We start from the raw sequence: 21,608 nt of genomic DNA on the forward strand, positions 1-21,608 counted from the left end.
AAAGTTCTCCACATACGCAGGACTGGTCAGCAACTGTCAGCAGGCTGGATGGAGAGTGAGGTGTCTCCTAGTGGAGGTTGGTTTTAGGGGGTTCGCAGCCCGTTCCTTAGTTAGAGCCTTCAACATTTTGGGCATTGAAGGAGAGAGGAAGAGGAGAGCCATCCGCAGTTCCACCGATGCGGCAGAGAGGGCCTCAAGATGGCTGTGGCTCAAAAGAGGGGAGCCATGGAGTCATAAGTAGCTAGCCATTTGGACACAAGCTGGGGTCTGATCAGCCCCGGCTGGGTCACCTGGAGGAGGTTGTACAATGTTGAAAGACCCAAAACACCTGATGATTCCAGGAACATCACTGAAGATGTGTCCAGAAGCATCAGTAGATGTATGTACACGGACCATAAGATATAGGTGTAGAATTAAGCCATGTGGCACATCAGGTCTTTCTGCCATTTCATCATGGCTGATCCACTTCCTTCTCAGCTCCAATCTCCTGCCTTCTACCCATATCCCTTCATGTCTGGACTAATTAAGAATTCTTCACCCTCTGCCTTAAATACACCCAATGAACTGAACTCCACAGCCACCTGTGGTAACAAATTCCACAGATTCACCACTCCTTGGCCAAATAAATTCCTCCTTATCTCCATTCTAAACGGTTGTCCCTCTATTCTGAGGTTGTGTCCTCTAGTTTTAGACTACCCCACCAGAAGAAACATCCTCTCCACATCCTTTCAACATTTGACAGGTTTCAATGAGATGCCCCTATTTCTTCTGAATTCCAGTGAGGACAGGCCCAGAGCCATCTAATCCTCCTCATGATAAGCTTTTCAATCCCTGAATCATTTTTGAACCCTCTCCAATGTCTCCATGAGGATTGCTATGTGTTCCTTCATCTTACCCTTCCTGAAGTCCACAATCAGCTCTTTCATCTTACTGATGTCGAGTGCCAGGTTGTTGCTGTGACACCACTCCACTAGTTGGCATATCTCGCTCCTGTACGCCCCCTTGTAACCACCTGAGATTCTACCAATAATGGTTGTATCATAAACAAATTTATAGATGGTATTTGAGCTATGCCTAGCCACACAGTCATGGGTATAGAGCAGTGAGCTAAACACACACCCCTGAGGTGCACCAGATTTGATTGCCAGCAAGGAGAAGATGTTATCACCAATCTGTACAGATTGTGGTCTTCCAGTTAGGAAGTCAAGGATCCAATTGCAGAGTGAGGTTCAGAGGCCCAGGTTCTGCAACTTCTCAATCAGGATTGTGAGAATGATGGTATTAAATGATGAGCTATAGTCGATGAACAGCATCCTGACATAGGTGTTTGTGTTGTCCAGGTGGTCTAAAGCCATTGAGATTACATCTGTCGTTGATCTGTTGTGGCGATAAGCAAATTGCAGTGGGTCCAGGTCCTTGCTGAGCCAAGAATTCAGACTAGACATGACCAACCTCTCAAAGCATTTCATCACTGTAGATGTGAGTTCTACAGGGTGATAGTCATTAAGGCAGCTCACATTCTTCTTCTTAGGCACTGGTATAATTGTTGCTTTTTTGAAGCAAGTAGGAATTTCCACCTGCAGCAGTGAGATATTGAAAATGTCCTTGGATTCTCCCGACAGTTGGATGGCATAGGTTTTCAGAGCCTTACCAGGTACTCCATCTTATGTTAAATACTTATCCAGAAGTTATGCACCTTTCCTTTTGATCCTGGACAAGTGACGAAGTTAACTGGAAAGAGATGTTATTGTTGTCTTATGTGGATGTGCTCACTTGAAGGACGATGTGTACTCCCTTAGCATTTAGATATTGACATCTGATGGCAGGCATGCCTCTTTTCCTCTGATTAGCATTGTGTGTGTTTCATTGTTAACACGGGAGTTTAAAGAGTTTATAACCTGGCTCTTAGGCTCTGGAATTTCATGATTCTTGGGCGCTGATGATATAGATGAACCAGCACCTCATGGAAACCAGCCATCCCTCTGTATACTTCTCCCTGCCTCAGTAAAACAGCCAGCATAATCAAAGATCCCACCCATCCCGGGACACTCTCTCTTCTCCCTCGTTCCCATAAGACAGAAGATACAAAAACCTGAAAGCATGTGCCACCAAGCTCAAGGACAACGTCTACCCACTGTAATAAGATTATTGAATGGTTCCCTTGTACGTTAAGATGGATTCTTGATCTCACAATCTACCTTATTATGATTTTGCACCTTATCGTCTACCTGCACTGCACTTTCTCTACAACAGTTACACTTCATTCTGCATTCCGTTATTTATTTACTTAGTGTTACAGCGTGGAGTAGGCTCCTCCAGCCCTTTGCGTCATGCCACCCCAAAATCCTCACAATCTCAATTAACCTTAACCTAACCACGGAATAATTTTCAATGACTAATGAACCTACCCAGTACTGTGGGAGGACCCAGAGGAATTCCGCGCATTCCACGGGCAGGATGTACAGAGACTCCTTACAGAACGGCGACGATATTGACTCTGAACTCCGGAATGCCACGAGCTGTAATCGTGTCGCGCTTACTGCTACGCTGCTGCAATTGTTTTACCCTGTACTACCTCAATCCACTGGGTAATGATCTGATCTGTATGGACACGCTTTTCACTGTACCTCAGTACGTGTGATGAAAATAAACTAATTTTAATCCCAATTCCATTTCAAGGAAGAGAGGCAAAGCAGTGCACGGTTGCGAGCGGTTTGATTTGCAAATACATTGTTCAGTGTTGCCAGGAAACATCTTCTAAATTTAAGTGGGATTGTCTGCATTGGAAGGGGTTTGTTGGAGGTGTGGGGAGGAGTGGTGGTTGGGGACGATGCAAACCCTTTGCGGCTGAAAGCCCCTTCTTATGCTAGGTGGAAACCTGTACAGATTGACGATCCGAGAGAGCCATTCTCTGCAAGTTTGTCTGATATTTTTCTCTGCAAAAAAGCAGGGCCAGAACATAATTGGAGTTAATACTTCTAAATGATGAGCTTGGCAGCAAAGAAAGAATGTGTTTAAAGAACAGTAACCTGCCTTGGAATTTTTTTCCCTGAGGCAAAGCATCTGGTATCCTCCCACATGGCCATCCTGTCAAGCACATTCTGCCCTTCCCTGGGCTGCATGTATACTGACCTTATCAGCCACCTCAGGATCTCGAGTGGAAGCAAACCATCCTCAGTCCCAGCAGACCTCCTGAGATGACAGAGAGCTAGTAGGCCACAGGGCTAAATTATGTAAGTAAATTTGACCACCCCTGACCACAGTAGCACAGTGGAAGGAGCAACATTATCTATTTCAGCTCAGAGTTCCGAGTTCAATTCCAGCCCCGAGTTCTCTGTGCCTCTGAAATGGAGTGTGCATTCTCCATAAGTAAAACTGAAATGAAAACGTGTACATATTTTAAGCAATTTCAACAAAACAAACTGTTGGATCCTGGCGAAGGGTCTCGGCCTGAAACGTCGACTGCACCTCTTCCTATAGATGCTGCCTGGCCTGCTGCGTTCACCAGCAACTTTTATGTGTGTTGCTTGAATTTCCAGCATCTGCAGAATTCCTGTTGTTTGTTGATGGATCCTGGTGTTTTTTTTTTGATCCAGAGGTTCTCCAGAAGTCAGGAATGATGCATTTTATTGAGTGTTACGGGAACGAACACTAACGGTGTGCCGACGAAGAATGGTCAGTGGTGGTAGTGGCATCAGCTCCAGACTTCGAGGCGAGTGGTATCGGGTTTGAATCCGGTTGGCTCCCAGCAGGTTTTTCATCCATGCTGGGTTGAGCGTTGAGCTAGCAACTCGGTTTCATGAAAAGCCAGACGAATGCTAAAGGAACGGGAAGGTTTCTGCTTGATACAGAACAAGGCGCGGAGAGGAACAACAACAATCTCAAAGGTTCAAAGGTCGAATTTAATGCCAGAGAAATGTATACAATATACATCCTGAAACGCTTTTTTTTCACAACCATCCATGAAAACAGAGGAGTGCCCCAAAGTATGAACGACTGTTAGAACCTCAAAGTCCCCCCCCCCACCAGCTCCCCCTCCCACGCAACAATCCCCCCACCACCCACCGGGAAAAAAAGCATCATCACCGCCACGGAGCACTCAAGTGTGAGCAAATCAATAGCAAAGACACAGACTTGCAGTTACCCCAGAGACTTCACATTTCACCCAGTATTCGACATACCGCAGGTTCTCTCTCTCCCTAATAAGGGAGAAAGAGGTATCCCCATTTTCCCAGTGAGCGGGGAGACCTAACAAACAACTCACTGGTTTACAATGTTAAAAGTCTGTTACATTGCTTTTTCTCAAGCTCTGTGCCTGAAGATCGCAAAGATTCCGGGTCTCCAGGCGCACAGCTGATATCCCGGCTCCCCCGACAACACACAGGCTTCCTGTCATGACACTGACCCTCGACCCGTCCATCTCCAGAGCCCCGAGATCCTAGGCTTCCGAATTCGAGCCAGACTCTTAGGCCAAGCCAGTTACAGAACCCTGAGAGTGGGTCCCATTCCCGCAAAGAACCATAGTCAACGTGTAACTACAGGTCAGGGTCTTCCAAAGAACCCTGACAGGGAAAAATAGAGATATGGAAATTGAGCTGTTTCTGAAGATGCAAGCAAAGGAGTCGCTGTTAGGCGCCATTAGCCTTCCTAAACTCCGCCTTCTCCGCTTTGTACAAAAACTAGCTCCCTCTAAAAAATGTAACACCATTCCAGTGACAAGAAGTTGGGCCTCACAGTGGCATAGCGGTAGGAGCAACATTAACTATTTTAGCTCAATTTCCGGGTTCAATTCCAGCACATCTGTAAGGTGTTTGTAAGTTCTCCACGTGACCGTGTGGATTTTCCCAGATTCTCCGGATTCCTCCCACAAGTCCAAAGATGTACCAGTTAGTAGGTTAATTGGTCATTGTAAATTGTCCAGGGATTAGGCTAGTGCTAAATAGGGGGGTTGCTGGGCTGTGTGGCTCATTGGGCCAGAGAGATCTGTTCTGTGCTGTATCGCGAAATAGATAAATAAATAGCCTATAAAATAGCTAGATTCTACAATGTGACACCTGCTACAGAAAAACTAAAAAAAAGCGTCTAGAAAAATGCAGAAGTAACCATACCAGAGTTACTGGAAAATTCACTGAACAATTACATGTATGTAGGTGATTATATAAAAATACAAGTAATCAGAAAAAAGTTAACTACAATAAGACTAACAATTCTACACCCTAATCTAACAATACCTAACCTGGTTTATTGGTTTCAGATACTCTCAACAAATATTCAAATAATAACTTATAAGTTTAGCACTAAACATAAATTTATAAAATATCCAAGATCTTCTAGTTTATATTTTTTGGGACGTAGTTTCATTAAAATTAAGAGATTGCTGGTTGTTACACTGTGATCTTGAGTTTAGAAGCAGGGGATTGGTATTGAGCAGAAATCTGAAATAAAAAACCTGTAATCTTGAGACACCGAGCAGGGCAGACAGCAGCCAAAGGGAGAGAAACAGAGCTCATGTTTCAGGTGAAGAACCTTCATCAGAACTCAGAAAATGAGGAAAAAAAGTTCTAAATTCCAGAGATTATTGGGAGGAGATGCCTCATCCTCTGACAGGATGGGTGCTCCCAATGTTTACAGAGATAAAATAAATGGACATATTAAAGCTTTGAATTGCACATCAGAGTTGTTCTGAAACCTGAAACCAGATGGAGAATTCTAGAAATATCCAGCAGATCGGTCAGTGTCTGCGGAGAGAGAAAAACTGAGTTAGTGTTAAAATGGATAATCTTGTAGAAAATCTGACCATTTCTGATAACAATCAGGAAAAGCAAATTGTCTGAAATTGTTCAGTTCCTTATTGAATCTTAAGGACAGCAATAAAGGATCTATCCTGGACCAACACTTCGATGGAATCACGAAGAAGGTAGACCAGTGGCTATGCTTCCTTAGGAGTTTGAGGAGATTTGAGGATTCTGGCAAATTTTGATAGAAGTGTGGTGGAGAGCATTCTGACTGGTTGCATCACCACTCCAATGCGTAGGATCAAAAGGGGCTGCCGAGGGGTGTAGATTCAACCAACTCCATCGTGTGCACAACTCTTCTCGCCATCGAGGACAGCTTCCAGAGGTGATATCTCTTGAAGGCAGCATCCATCATCAAGGGCTCTCTCACTATCTGAACCATGACCTCTTTTCATTACTACCATCAGTTTTAGGAACAGCTTCTTCCCCTCTGCTATCAGGTTACTGAATGGTCCATTAAAACATGAATACTAACTTTTTTTCTTCCTTTACTCTCTATATTATTTATCTATCTAAATATCTATCTATCTGTATTTATTTGTTTACTTATTTATTATAAAATAGTAATTTTATATTTTTCTGCTACAAAACAACAAACCTCATGACATACATTAGTGACAATAAACCTGACCCAGATTTCATGTCTGTATGGAAGTTGAAATGTTGTGACTTGAATTTATGACGGGCCTTAATGGAAGTGTTAGGAGGCTCTGGGCAGAAAGATAAGAGTGGGAGTGGAAAGGAGAAATTAAAGTGACAGGCATCTGGAATCCTATCCATTGAGTGACAGGTTCAATATCAGCGTTGCAGAATTGCACCATAAAGTTAAAGAAGACAAGGAAATCTCATTTTAAGTACTCACCAATGGGAAATGATGCAAAAAGTTCACTCATCACTAAGTTTTCCATTTCTAAATGGTACAAGTTCTTTGCTAGGAAGAATTTGGAAAATCCACGCAAGGAAAGGGAAGGGTTTTGGCCCAAAACATCAACAATACTCTTTGCTACAGATGCTGCCTGGCCTGCTGAGTTCCTCCAGCATTTTGTGTGTATTTATTGGATTTCCAGCATCTGCAAATTTTCTCCTGTTTGTCAAAGAAACGTCCTGGCTGTTTGGTGTTATTGGCTTTTCTCTCTTGACCGGTGAATATTTTTGTGTCACAGTAGTGTAGCGGTTACAGCTGAGAGCATTCTGGAGTTCAGGGTTCAATTCCACCACTGTCTGAAAGGAATATGTACATTCTCCCCATGACCACATGGGTTTTCTCCAGGTGCTCTGGTTTCCTCGCACAGTCCAAAGACATACCAGTTAGTAGCTTAATTGGTCATTGTAAATGGTGCTGTCTTTCTGAATAATAAAACTGAATTTGTCTAAAACAAGTGTCTAACATTCATGTAGACACTTTATACATGATTAATTAACTAGCTGCTTGTCAAATTTGCCTCTTGCTGTTGACCATCTTTAAGGCCAAAATGCAATAACATCTCCTCCATGAGGAGAACAACCTCATTGTAGGGTTTGGAGGCATGCATATCTCAATGACCCAGAGAGCTATGCTGGCTAGAGTCAGGGCTTTATATTTCGGCTCTTGGTGGGGTCGCCCATGCCAAACAGGTCAAAGGGCAGAGGCCAGACTAAAAGTGATCCACCAGTCCTCCAGGTTCAGGGGTTCAGCTCAGGGCTAACAACCCTTACTGGGAAAACAAAATTGTTACGGAAACAGCGATGGAGAGTCCTTCTACACCTGAATGCAACAGTATTCCTGAGTCTCCACCCAGAACTTGCATGACTGACAATAGTGAAAACCGAGAGGAAGCTACTGACAGAATGAAGGAAGCCCTGAATGCTGTTAGAGATGGCGGACATTGATTGCAGCCATAAATGCAAATGGCGTAACAGACAGTAAGTAAGTAAGTACAATAACATCCACAGTTCTCTGCATTTCATTGATGTGAGATACTGTGGTTAACCCCAGAACAGAGGGCAACACAGTGACAGAGAAAGTGGAGCTGCTGTCCCACATCTCCAGTAGCTTGTATGCAATTCTGACCTCCAGTGTAGTGTCCACACATTCCTCCTGTGACTGCATGGACATCCTCCGAGTGCACCACTATCCTTCCACCGTAAGTTAATTGCCCACCATAAATCACCCATGGTATATATAGATGAGTGGCGGGATGGTGAGAAGAAAGAGTTAAGTGGAACATTGGGAGATTAACTATGCAATTAATGTAGGATTATTGTAAGTAAGTGTTTGATGCCTGGCATAGACTCTATGGGCAGAAGAGCCCATTTTTGGCTCTTTTTCCCAATGACGCTATGACATGTGAGGAGAGTTGTCGCTAGCTCTGTGGCCTAATGGACAAGGCACATGACATCAGATCAGATAATTGCAGGTTCAAGTCCTGCTGTGGTTGCCTTTGGTCCATGTTCTACAGGAGTGAAGAGTAGGTTAAAAGGTCAGAACAACACTGTGGGCCAAAGTGCTTGTACTATGCTGCAGTGTTCTTTGTTTTATATTCTGAGACACATGAGATTCTGCAGATACTGGAAGTCTGCAACAAACAAAATGCTGTAGGAACTCAGCAGCTCCAGGAGCATTTCAGGATGATCCGTCCAGATGAAGGGCCTTGGCCCAAAATGTTGATTGGCCATTTCCCTCCATAGATGCTGCCTGACCTGTTGAGTTTCTCCAGAATTTTGTGTGTATAATGTATGACATTAAGGCACTTTTAAGACGTCTGTCTTCTTAACGGTTAAGCATCAAGAAATATAAATTCTACTCTCAAAGTAAAGGAGGTCTATCCGTACTTATCATCCATTTACGTGTAAATGTGCTTTTGTCAAATGTAATTGGAATTGTTAACTCCATTTTGGGGGGTGGGAATGAGCTAGAACATTTCTACTGAAAATGGATGGACTATTGTTGAATTGAATTATATCTTTCTGAAAGTTCAGAATATATCCCTAAGGATTTACCAATTTCTTGGCAGAGCTGTGGGTGGATGCACAGTTAAGAATCATTGTGAAAGATTATTTTGCAGTGTACTGCTCTGCTTTGAAATGATAATTACTCACATTGAGCTGCGTTCCAGTTGAGATGGCGCCTATATGGAATAATAGTGTAGTTTATCTCTATATTGAAATCAAGATTCAGGATAGTGCTTCTGACTCCACTTCTTTCCTCATAACGAAATCCTTTTTCTGTAAAATATGTTGGCTTTCCAGAGAAGCTAACTGACTCTAAGTTTGTTTAAGTTGTTTAACGACATAGATAAGTACCGCACAGGAGCAAGCATTTTCGCTTATGATGTGCAGGATCAGAATCAAAATCAGATTTAATATCACTGGCATATGCTGTCCCCCCTGACGAAGGGTCTCGGCCTGAAACGTCGACTGTACCTCTTCCTAGCGATGCTGCCTGGCCTGCTGCGTTCACCAGCAACTTTTATGTGTGTTGCTTGAATTTCCAGCATCTGCAGAATTCCTGTTGTTTGCGTTTAAATTCACTACTGCGAAGCCTCTTTCGGTGATGCCTACACCGAAGAAGTTTAGATCCTCTCTTCGACGGGAGTTCAGTGAAACCATCTCGCACTGCTCTCCATCTGTAATTTCTTCGGCTCTTCAACTTTTCGACCACACTTTGACTCAGACTCGCTATCACAGCCATATATCCTTTCTTGGAACGTGCCTCCGTCGCCAACTTACTCCAGTTGGCTTTAGGATTCATTTCCAAGCCTCTCAATTTGGACCTTCTGAGGATCCCAGGTACTCACATTTTATTGACTCTGCCTCTCGCCATTTCTCCCGTCAAGCTCTGAAGGCGACTCTCTCTGCCATGAGGAGGTACTTGGTGTCCCTGTCCCAGACCCTTCCACACCTTCGGGACACTTTCTTCGCCGTCTGTAATGGTTATATTTATTTTCTAAGTCCTGACGAAGGGTCTCGGCCTGAAACGTCGACTGTACCTCTTCCTAGAGATACTGCCTGGCCTGTTGCGTTCACCAGCAACTTTTATGTGTGTTGCTTGAATTTCCAGCATCTGCAGAATTCCTGTTGTTTGCTGTGAAATTTGTTGTCTTTGCAACATCAGTAAAATATAATACACAATAATAAGGGAAAACATGAACTACAGTGTATATAAATAAAATAGAACATAGAACATAGAACATAGAATAATACAGCACAGTACAGGCCCTTCGGCCCACAATGTTGTGCTGACCCTCAAACCCTGCCTCCCATATAAGCCCCCACCTTAAATTCCTCCGTATACCTGTCTAGTAGTCTCTTAAACTTCACTAGTGTATCTGCCTCCACCACTGACTCAGACAGTGCATTCCACGCACCAACCACTCTCTGAGTAAAAGACCTTCCTCTAATATCCCCCTTGAACTTCCCACCCCTTACCTTAAAGCCATGTCCTCTTGTATTGAGCAGTGGTGCCCTGGGGAAGAGGTGCTGGCTATCCACTCTATCTGTTCCTCTTATTATCTTGTACACCTCTATCATGTCTCCTCTCATCCTCCTTCTCTCCAAAGAGTAAAGCCCTAGCTCCCTTAATCTCTGATCATAATGCATACTCTCTAACCCAGGCAGCATCCTGATAAATCTCCTCTGTACCCTTTCCAATGCTTCCACATCCTTCCTATAGTAAGGCGACCAGAACTGGACACAGTACTCCAAGTGTGGCCTAACCAGAGTTATATATATATATACAAACACTGTATATACTTAATTAGTTAAAATAGTTAAACTAATTAAGTATATACAGTGTGTGTGTGTATATATATATAAAATAGTTAATCTAAATAAGTAGTAAGAAAAAAAGAAATAAAAAAGTACTAAGCTTATGTTCATGGGTTCAACATCCATTCAGAAACTGGATGGCAGAGGGAAAGAAGCTATTCCTGAATCATTGAGTGTGTATCTCCTTTCTGATGGTAGCAATGAGAACAAAGCATGATCTGGGTGATGCACTATCAATAACTGCAAAAGACTGGTAGTAGAGTAAATACTGAAAGGCTTTTATTAGTAGTAAAATGTGACCTCCACCATGCTGAGTACCTGCCCTGGACTGAGAGGAGGAGCAATGGCGCAGTCGCCTTTATTCAGGGATCTGTGGGAGGAGCCACAGGAGCAGTCAGTGGAGGGGCGTGTCCAGACAGGTAACCCAGTTACAACATATATATATGGTTTACCACACTGGGTGATGTGCAGAACTAATTAAACTAGTAATGAAATTACCAACTAAAGTAATCCCCTCTGCCAATATAATCCATTCTTCCATTCTCTACACATTCATGTTCTTATCTAGCAGCCCTTTAGGTATCTCTGCCATAGGAACAGGGCTTGTATTTGCTGTTGCTGTTTGTTATATCCTATATTGTTCTGAACATTGTGGGTTCAGTGTTTCAAGTTAATATCAGAGAATGTATACAGTATACAATATGAAATCCTTACCCTTCACTGACATCCACAAAACAAATAAAAACCCCAAAGAATGAATCATAGAATATGTTGTAACCCCAAAGCCCCCTTCCCCTCCACTCCCGTGCACAAGCAACAGCAAAAGCATCAACCCTTCCCCTTCACCTCCCTCCATTTGCTCCAGCAAAAGCCTTAACTCCCACCACCCACGAGAGACCATAATCTAGAGTCCATCAAAAACTACTGTCCATCCCAACACCTTGATATCTCAGACAGGCTCCCTCTCCCACTAGCAAGGGAGAGAGAGGTATCGCTCCAGCCGCAATGAGAGGGGAGACCCACAGCTCACTGTTTTGATGTAACAGTATGCTGCGTCGCTTGTCCGAGTTGAGAGAGAGAGAGAGATTGCTCGAGGGCAGTGTCTTTCTCGACAGCAGTGTACACCACCTGCTTGGTGTCTCGATGTTTCAGTCTCCCACGAGTCTTCAGTCGGCAGCTTTGGTGGGGATTCGGGTCATATACAGGGCCGCACCCCGAAGGCGTGCATCATCCAGGCCATATCTGGAGATATCTGAACGTCAGGCTGCTCAGTAGGTTCCAAGAGCAAGAGCCCACCACCTGCGAAGAACCGCAGTTTGAGATGCAGTTGTAGGTCATGGACTCTGGTAGCGGCCCAGCTACCTGGGAAAAAAAGAGACGTGAGAAGGGAGGAATTAAACTGTTTTGAGGATGTACAGGAAGAAGTCGTCCTGGTCCACAAAAACCTCTGGTGCCATCTTTAGCTCCTTGCACTCCTATCCATGGTGTATGGCGACCCCAGCACACCCTCGGGTTGGTTGTTATCACAAACAATGCATTTCACTGCTTGTTTCGATGTGCACTTGAGATATAAACTTGGGTCTTGAGTCTTGACTTTGACTCCTCCACCACATCAGGCAGCACATTCCAGGCAATCTTGTCACACACATCTCCTTTGAACTTATCTTCCCTCATCCATTTAGCACAGAAATAAGAAGGAATTTCTTCAGCCAGATGGTGGAGACTTTGTGGAATTCATTGCCACAGACAGCTGTGGAGGCCAAGTTATTTGGTATGTTTAAAGTGGAGGTTGAAAGGTTCTTGATTAGGAAGGGTGTCAAAGGTTACAGGGAGAAGGCAGGAGAATGAGGTTGAGAGGAATAATAAATCTGCTCCAATGTCTTATGGTCTCACCATATATGCATGCCCTCTAGTGTTAGATATTTCAGCTCAGTAAAAAAGGATATCTGCTGTCTGTTCTGTCTGATTCTCATAATCTTAGAAACTTCTTTTAGTTTAGCACTGCTATTCCCAGACATCAACATCACTGTAGGCAATTGCTTTGCATTGGCTTTCTTGAGATCAAGATGAATATTAACAGCCCCATCCCATAAAACAGGATCAAAGGCACCTCTAAAAGGTGCGTCAGCTTATTTCAATTTGAAGAAGTCTTATTTTCACATCCCTCCTCAGACTGACACTTAAAATGCAGTTCTGTGGGTGAACTCTGCTTAAGAAGATGATGTCTTTTATTAAACTGATATCTGTGGGCTCTTTCTACTAAACCCTGACTTCATTTTATCGGGCTTCCTCTTTTCTGTGGCAAGATGCACCAAGATGGTGCTGGTGAACCACAGTGATGTGTTGTGAGCAGCTTACAAAATTTTTAAATGTAGTTCTGAACTACTCTCTCAGCAATCTGTAATTTTCCCTTAAATAGTGCATAATGATATTTTTGAAGATTTGGCATGACATTAAAAAATTGACAAACTTCTATAGTTCTGTGGTGGAAAGTACACTGATTGGTTGCATCATGGTACGGTATAGAAAAACGGACACCCTTGAATGGAAAAGCATTCATCCTAAAGGACCCCCACTATTAACTTCACTCAACTTCTCTTGCCCCATCATTGAAATGTTCCCAAAACCTATTGACACATTTTTAAGGACTGTTCTCATGTTCTCAATATTTATTGCTTACTATTATTAGTAGTAGTAATTTCACAGTTTGTTGTCTTTTGTTCTTTGGTTGGGGGCAGTCTTTCATTGACTCTATTGTGCTTCTTGCATTTACTGTGAATTCCCACAAGTAATTGAAACTCAGGATTGTATATGATGACATATATGTACCTTGATAATAAATCTACTTTGAACTTTGAGTAGAGGTTGACAGGCTTTTGATTAGTGAAGGTGTTAAAGGTTATGGAAGAAAGGGCAACAGAAATGGGTTGAGAGGAATAATAAATTAGCCAAGATGGAATAGCAGAGCAGACTCGATAGACTGAATGGCTTGATTCTGCTCCTAAATCGTTTGATGTAATGCTTTGCGCGTCCTACCCAACGTGTATCCCTCACTAAAGCAGATGGTTTGATTATCATACATCTCCTGGTGGGAGCTAGCTCATGGTCACACATTGGCTGGCACATTTTCTGCACTTTGATGAAGTTTTGCATCATTAGAATTTCACTCAATGTAAATTGACATTTGTGAATGAACGTGAAAGATGCTGTAGGTTTGAGAGTGCTTTCCTTTGTCTGGAAAGGATTTGTCCTATAAAATGTGTAGCACAATCTTTTCATGCAACATCTGTTAAATTTTAATCAAAGATCTGGTCTTGTGATTGAGTACATCATACTATAGGACCATACAGCCCACCACGTTTGCTCCACTATTCAATCATGGCTGATCTATTTTCCCTCTCAATTCCATTCTTCTGCCTTCTCCTTGTAACTTTTGAAGCCCTTACTAATCAAGAACCTATCAACCTCTACTTTAAATATACCTCATGACTTGACCTCCACCGCCACTTGCAGCAATGAATTCCACAGACTCACCACCCTTTGGCTGAAGAAGGAAAGAAGCTATTCCTGAAACATTGAGTGTGCATGGTCAGGCTCCTGTATATCACTCCAGATGATAGTAATGAGAAAATGGCATATCCTGCACAGTGAGGGTCTTTAATGCCTCAAAAAGGTGGCAGCTATCATTAATGACCTCACTCAGGATTTGACCTCTTCTCATTGCTTCCATCAGGAAGGAGAGATAGAGGCCTGAAGGCACACACTCGATGATTTAAGAACATGTTCCTCCCCTCTGCCATCCGATTTCTGAATGGACATTGAACCCATGAACTCTACCTCACTACTTTTTATTTCTATTTTTGTACCACTTATTTAATTTATTATATATATTTACTGTAATTTACAGTTTTTTTCTATTGTCATGCATTGCATTGTACAGCTACTGCAAAGCTAACAGATTTCATGACATATGGCAGTGATATTAAACTTGATTCTGATTCTGATGGGTGCTACCTTCTTGAAGTATCACCTTTTGAAGATGTCCTCGATGGTGGCAAGGCTAGAGTCCACAATGAAGCTTGCTGAGTATACAAGCAACACACATCAAAGTTGCTGGTGAACACAGCAGGCCAGGCAGCATCTCTAGGAAGAGGTACAGTCGACATTTCGGGCCAAGACCCTTCGTCAGGACTAACTGAAGGAAGAGCTAGTAAGAGATTTGAAAGTGGGAGAGGGAGGGGAGATCCAAAATGATAGGAGAAGACAGGAGGGGGAGGGATGGAGCCAAGAGCTGGACAGGTGATCGGCAAAAGTGATATGAGAGGATCATGGGACAGGAGGCCCAGGGAGAAAGAAAAGGGGACGGGGGGGGGGGGAAACCAGAGGATGGGCAAGGGGTATAGTGAGGGGGACAGAGGGAGAAAAAGGGGAGGGAGAAAAAGAATGTGTGTATATAAATAAATAAATGAAGTTGAGTTTATTGTCATGCACGATAAGGTTTGGTTACACTGAAAAACTTGGAAAAAAGTTCCAGTGTTTTTTCTGGCGTATATGACAAACTAACACTTTCAGGCTTCCAGATGGGTACAGATATCGATTATGATCGATGTTTCAATGACAAACTCTGCCATCTTCATCCAGGATGATACCTGGGCATGTCTAGTCCAGTAGTATTTATGCTCCCGTAGTCCGTCCTGTCTGGTTGGTTAGTCTTCATCCAATCAGGTTTCCTCTCTCCCATCTTGTTTACAATCAAATTCCAGCTTATTTAGAGAGAGACCTTCATCTTGTTTGCAGCAGCATCACAGGGATGTGAAGTCGGGCATAAACACATAGTTGTTGCCTGAATAATAAATTATGCATCAAATATATATAAATTATACATGACATGCATAAATTATACAAATCAGCCAGCAGTTTCCGGACAGGAGGAACATAATATATTCATTGGCACTAATTTTAAGGAATCTGTATGGATGATTCTTAAAAGCTATGAAAGCAGTTAGATGCTGAGTATTGTCAAAAGAAACCTATTAGCTAACTCCCATGGTACAGATTCTGTGCTTCAGCTTTATTCTGCTGTCAGGTTATAAGGCCAACATATTCCACAGACTTTTTCCATCTCTGAGTTTTTTGACTGTTTGAATACAGGCCTAGGACTGCAAAGTTTGATGCTCAAAGTGATCTCAGCCAATGTTTGAGTCTTGCATTAGCAGGAGTTCGATCCAGAACCACTCCCTTTCAGATGCATTTTATTGTCTTCCATGTATGACTGCATTGCAGCAGTCTGCAGGGTGGAAGTCCACACCAGCCCCTCCCCCAGCCGATTTCTTCAAATCATCCATCAATGCCCTTGGACAGCCAATCCCTACTCGTGGCTACCCTGGGTGACCAATCAGCAGCAAGGATGGGCACCTGATTAAAATGACCTCAGCTGGCATATCTGAATGCTTTAAACCTTGCACTCCCCAAGCAGATTGATTTTTTGTTGCTCCAAATCCCTACATAATGTCACTAAAAGAAATGCAGGATCATCACTGAGTATAATTTAGCAGCCTTCCTCCTTTGGATGTCCCGAAGTCTTCGAAGTGTCATTACTGACGTGATTAAGTCCTTCATGTGTTCATAGAGTGAAGTATTAGACAACTCACTAAGACTAGAATAATCAAGGAGATGTGAGCACTGGAACACAGGAAAATTGGAAAGGTTTAGGGAGGGATTTCCAGGCTGTTTAGGTTCAGGCAGCTAAGGGCAATCTCGCATTAGTAGAACAATTAAAATTCAAATATTAAACTTCAAAGTTCGAAGTAAATTTATTATCAAAGTATGCATGTGTCCGAGAATCATTTTCTTACGGACATTCACAGTAAGTACAAAGAAACACAACAGAATCAATGAAAAACTCCACACAAACTATGATGGACAAAAAACCAGTGTGCAAAAGAAGACAAACTGTGCAATTACTGTGTAAAATTCTTGGGCACACAGATAAAGCTGGATGTACTGTATGTGCCGAAACCTTTTGCACAGTACTCTATTTGTCAATGGGAAGCAGAGAGTGAGTTTGTAAATCCAGTGGGAGCACGAGATGTTGGGAATGGTGAGGGTGGAGTGCTGTTGGACAGGTGCTAGAGGAGGAGGTCAAGGGTTGTGCGGGGGAGCATGTGGTGCAGGTGCAGACTCACCCAGCCCTGAGATGCCAGAGAAGGTTATTTGATTCCTAACAATTGGTTTATTGATCATTACAGAATGTCTCTCTGGTGCTTCCTGCTCCTTCCCCTCTCCCTTCCCCTTTTCCCAACAATGATTCCCCTCTCCCTGCCTTCTTCCCACTCTCAGTCCACAATGGAGACCCAGATCAGAATCAGGTTTATCATATGTCATGAAATTTGCTTCTTTTTTGTGACCGCAGTAGAGTGCAATACATAAAATTACTACAGTACTGTGCAAAAGTCCTAGACACCAAATACAGATGGAGGCCCTTTTTCAGGATTGGGTAAATTATGGATAACTTGGAGGTTGGAAGCTGGAGACTTGGGAAAGGGGGGGAAATAACAGCATTTGAAAACAAGGGGAAGAATTTTAACATCAAGGAGTTGTTTGACTCTGAGTGAGCACAGACAAGTGACGCAGTGAAGCAGCTGGTAGTGCTGTTGCTTTACAGAACTGAGCTCTATCCTTGGCTGTATGAGAGGGATGTTCTGCTTCCTAGTGTAGGAGCCATGCATCTGTTCTTTCTTTGCATTGTATTCTGTGTCGCGTGTTTATTAAGTGTAACCCTCAGGTTCAACCAGCATGCGTTTGTCGAGGGGAAGACCACCGCTGTACGAGCTAAACTAAGAAATCGCATCTGTGTGGATGCTGCGTGATGTGTTGCCTGGTTACAAATCCGTACCACAAGATATCAGACAGTACTCCACGTGCAATTAAACAATTGAGCTTTATCATTCTTAATCTGACAATAGGTTTAGTGAAGAAAATAAAAAGAAAAAGAGCCCATTTTAATGTTGGAGCTCACGATTCCCTCTATTCATTCCCCATCGACCTCCTCCGAATGTCGACGGCTCCCGGAACCTCGCTCCAAGTCCACTCCATCCTGCGGTCTACCAACTCTCTCTACTCACGTCTTCTCTTTTCATCTCTCTCCGACAAAAACCTGCGAGTACCTTCTTTCAGACACACAAGAAGAAACAACATGCCTCTCATTGGATGGTGCAATTTCCAAAGCCCCCTTTATCTCTAGTCATAACCCAAACACAGCTGCTACAAAGAAACCATTATATTAGCAGTAAAACATTACAGAGAGGCCATTACATTAGCAGTGAAACCTTACAGAGCGATACATATGTTTATTATGGTAAATAGTCACATGAGAGGGGACATGGTAAAAGCAAAGGGAAGTCATATTCATGCTTTGTTCATTGCAGTTTATAGTAGCTGGGGGCCGACAGATGGCGTATTTTTTGCCGACCACTCAATTACTCTTAGCTTACACTTGGGTCCGCTTAAGTTTCATTGCTTCAAGTTGTAAAGGCTCAAAAAAAATTCATTTATTATCAAAGTATGCATGCAGTATACAACTCTGTATAAAGAGAAGCATTTAGTGTTTCAAGTCTGGAACCCTTCATTAGAACTGGGAAAGTAAGAAAACACATAGTTTTAAACTGATATTTTTGGTTTTTAAAAATTTGAGATAAAGAGTCAACTTTTAATTTTTATAATAAATTGCAAGTCACTTGATAGGGATATATTGCCTATTCCAAAACTATTTGCTTCTGAGTATTACTGTTTCCTTCCAAATTACTTGGTTGGTTTGCTGACTGTTGAATCATATTATATCTATTCATTACTATGTGCATATTACTCCTACCCTATTATACAAGCACAAATATAAATGTGATTCATCAGTAGTTTTTTGCACAATATCCAAATTTGAAAGGTACTTCCTTAAAGCAAAATGCGTGGCTGATGCTACAAAACATATTAATATCACAAATTGTTGTTGGTGCAAAAATAAATAAGCCAAAGAGTCTAAACATGGCTCTGGAGTGCTTTCTGAGAAGTAGAAGTGAAAGTGCTAAGTATAATGAAATTAATCTCACATCGTTGCAGCCTGTAAAATGGATTACAGCGAATCCATTGAATCCATTACCTATGATTTTTCCAGTGAGATGTGTAATTGTCTGTTATGCCAAGAGGTTAAATAGGCAAGTCAGTAAGTGCTTATAAAATCAAGATATTTTCCAGTGTAGTATATTGAAGGTTGACAAATAGCCACAAGGCATGTTCATGAGGATTCAACCACACTGAGCTGTAATTATATCACTGCTTATACTTCAACAGAATTCAATGTTCTACTCTGCCCAGTGTCTGATACAATTGTTATTCACCTCAAGGGCTGATGTCACTGGATTCCGTTGTTTTAAATCTTTTTTAAAAGTTATCTTTAGATCAAATCTGTTAAATTTCTTGATTATGTCTGTATTAACCCTATTGTTGAGCTAAGGGGACTTCAACACATTCTCAAAGGCATTAACAGTGTCTTCCAAGGAGAAGCTTCGAGGCTTGACTGGCTCAGATTACCAATGCCAGTGCAACCTCAGTCTTCACATAACAAACAAGACCTCACAGAGGGCGATCAGTAGCTGGAACCTGACCACGATGCAGGGCTTGGTCCATCCAAGTCAATCACAGAGGCAAGAATGCTGGCCTTTGCAAGTGTCATCCGACTTGCAAAGGCCAATGTGGATTCTTTGGAAATGAGATGACAGCTGTCAGAATTCCATTCGGGAGCTGTGCCCCACTTCTAAAGAATCCACACTAACCAAGATTTCTTTGAAGTCCAACTCAATCCTTCTCCTCTCCACTTCCAGAATAGCTGGCAGGAAGCAGTTATGCCAAGTGAAAGTCTAAGAATATTCAAAGGATTAATTGCGTTTAATGTTTGGATGATTTGGACCAAATAGCTTTCAATTGGCCCGTGATTACAAAGCCATTTTTTTAATTAATTTTTCAGGATGCTGGAACTATTTCTAAATCATGAGTTCATGCACCAGAAGCACAAAGAAACCTTGTATAAGCAGTGGGCGATACTACTCACAAAGTGGCCCATCAGAAACCTGATCTTCCATCTGTGGAAAAACACACACTGTCCACATCAGTCACCTCAGACGTCAGAGTGGAAGCAAGTCAAAGTTCAAAGGAAATTTATCATCAATGAACATATATGTTATCGTATACTAACTTGAGATTTCTTGCAGGCATGTACAGGAAAAATAAAGAAATATAGTGGAATTTATATTTTTAAAAAACTACACATAAACAAAACCTGGCAAACAACTACCGTGTAAAAGAAGGCAAATTCTGTAAAAAAAATAATAATGAAAGCAAGAGGTGTAAAAAGTCCTTGAAAATTAGCCTGTACGTCAGAAAAGCAGTTCCGAGAAGTGGTGAGGAAAGTTAGCCGTGTCTGTTCAGGAACCTTATAGTTGTAGGGTAATGACTGTTCCTGAACCTGGTGGTGTGGGGCCTAAGGCTTTTGTACCTCCTGCCCGATGGTAGTGGTGATGAGAGAAAGGCCTGGATGGTGAGGGTCCTTGCTGCTTTCTTGTGGTAGCGTTCCATGCAAATGTACTCAATGATGGGGAGTTCTTTGCCTCTGATGGGTGGCTCTATCTACCATTTTATGTAGCCTATTTTGTTCCCGGCTTTTGGTGTTTCCATACCAGGCCATGATCCAATCATTTAGGATACTCCAGATGCTTGAGGGACAGCTTAAAAAGAGAACCATTGACAATAAAAGTCCAGAAGAGATGAAATCAGGCAGTTAAGAGTGATGACATCTTCTGATTATGGTACTTTCAGTTCCACATATCACTGCAACCTCTTCTCCTAACAGATTCCTGCTATTTGGGCTCATTCAAAATTGATAGTCTTGGATTAGATTTTGTTGTGCTTCATGGATCAGATGCACTGTGAATATGAAGTAGTTTTAACTGGAAAATGTGATGTTAATAGATTAACTGATTGGCTTTAGTTGTCACATGTACACTAACATATTGAAACATACAGGGAAATGATTAATATGTGTTGTGCAGTCTGAAGATGTGCTGAAGACATTACATGCATATCATCACGATTCCGGTGCCAACACAACAAAGTTCAAAGTAAATTTATCATCTTACGTGGGTATATGTTACCATATAAAATAACCTGAGATTCATTTTATTGTGGGCATTCACAGAAGATATAAAGAATCACAATAGAATTTATGAAAAACTACACACAAAAGCAAACAGCTAATGTGCAAAAGAAGGCAAAGTGTGAAAATATATGTAAATAAATAAATAAATAATATTGAGAACATAAGTCATAGGGTCATTGAAAGTGAGTCCTTAGGTTGTGGAGTTAGTTCAGTGTACAGTGAGTGAAATTATCCTCTCCAGTTGAAGGGTAATAAGCATCAGGCAGCTGTGGAGAACAAGTCACTATGTAGACTTAAGTCAGACATTGATAGACTCTTGATTAGTCAGAGCATGAAGGGATTCAGGGAGAAGACAGGAGTTTGGGGCTGAGAGGGAAAATGGATCGGCCATGATGAAATGACAGAGCAGACTTGATGGGCAAAATGGCCTAATCCTGCTTTTTTTCCCCTCCAGTCCTGCTGATGGGTCTCATCCCAAAACGTCGACTGTACCGTCTTCCATAGATGCTGCCTGGCCTGCTGAGTTCCTCCAGCATTTTGTGTGTGTAATTCTGCTTCTATATCTTTTGGAGTTATGGCCTTATAACTGTTCCTGAACCTGGGACCCACAACTTACTAATCAGAACCCCCAAGTGTTTGGGATGTGGAAGGAATGCAGAGCATCCAGAGGAAATTTGCCTGGTCTACCATGCTGGTTTGGACAAACCAGCCCCACAAAAACATAAAATAATGGATTATAATTCAATGGTGAACAACCAGAAAACTCTCTTAACAAACGAGTCAAACTTTGCTTTTGATTTATATTTTATATTTTATCTTTAACTTTAATGAAGGAACTAAACTGTTTAGATCCTATTCCCAGG

This window comes from Mobula hypostoma, chromosome 13 (assembly GCF_963921235.1).
Source record: "Mobula hypostoma chromosome 13, sMobHyp1.1, whole genome shotgun sequence".
Classification (NCBI taxonomy): Eukaryota; Metazoa; Chordata; class Chondrichthyes; order Myliobatiformes; family Myliobatidae; genus Mobula; species Mobula hypostoma.